This window comes from Arachis duranensis, chromosome 5 (genome assembly GCF_000817695.3).
Source record: "Arachis duranensis cultivar V14167 chromosome 5, aradu.V14167.gnm2.J7QH, whole genome shotgun sequence".
Lineage (NCBI taxonomy): Eukaryota > Viridiplantae > Streptophyta > Magnoliopsida > Fabales > Fabaceae > Arachis > Arachis duranensis.
The window spans coordinates 64,106,577-64,107,128 of NC_029776.3; the positions used below are offsets into that span (position 1 = coordinate 64,106,577).

Genomic DNA, 552 nt, shown 5'->3' on the forward strand with positions numbered 1-552 from the left:
AAAGAAAGCCTGAACTCTTGGGAAAAGCTAGTCAATGCCTTCTTGGCAAAGTTCTTTCCACCTCAAAAATTGAGTAAGCTTAGAGTGGAAGTCCCAACCTTCAGACAGAAGGAAGGTGAATCCCTTTATGAAGCTTGGGAAAGATTCAAACAATTGATCAGAAAGTGTCCCTCTGACATGCTTTCTAAATGGAGCATCATAGGTATCTTCTATGATGGTCTGTCTGAACTGTCCAAGATGTCATTGGATAGCTCTGCTGGAGGATCTCTTCATCTGAAGAAGACGCCTACAGATGCTCAAGAACTTATTGAAATGGTTGTAAATAACCAATTCATGTACACTTCTGAAAGGAATCCTGTGAACAATGGGACGAATCAAAAGAAAGGAGTTCTTGAGATTGATACTCTAAATGCCATATTAGTTCAGAACAAAATATTGACTCAGCAAGTCAATATGATTTCTCAAAGTCTGTCTGGAATGCAAGCTGCACCAGGCAGTACTAAGGACGCTTCATCTGAAGAAGAAGCTTATGATCCTGAGAACCCATCAATA

The 552-nt window shown here is 40.0% G+C and overlaps 1 non-coding gene across 1 annotated transcript; it reads right to left on the reverse strand.

The window, feature by feature from the left end:
* Nucleotides 1-75: 75 nt before the first annotated feature.
* Nucleotides 76-183, reverse strand: LOC127748179 (small nucleolar RNA R71). The gene has a single exon (XR_008010122.1). It is a non-coding gene; the product is annotated as a small nucleolar RNA R71 (small nucleolar RNA).
* Nucleotides 184-552: the final 369 nt, after the last annotated feature.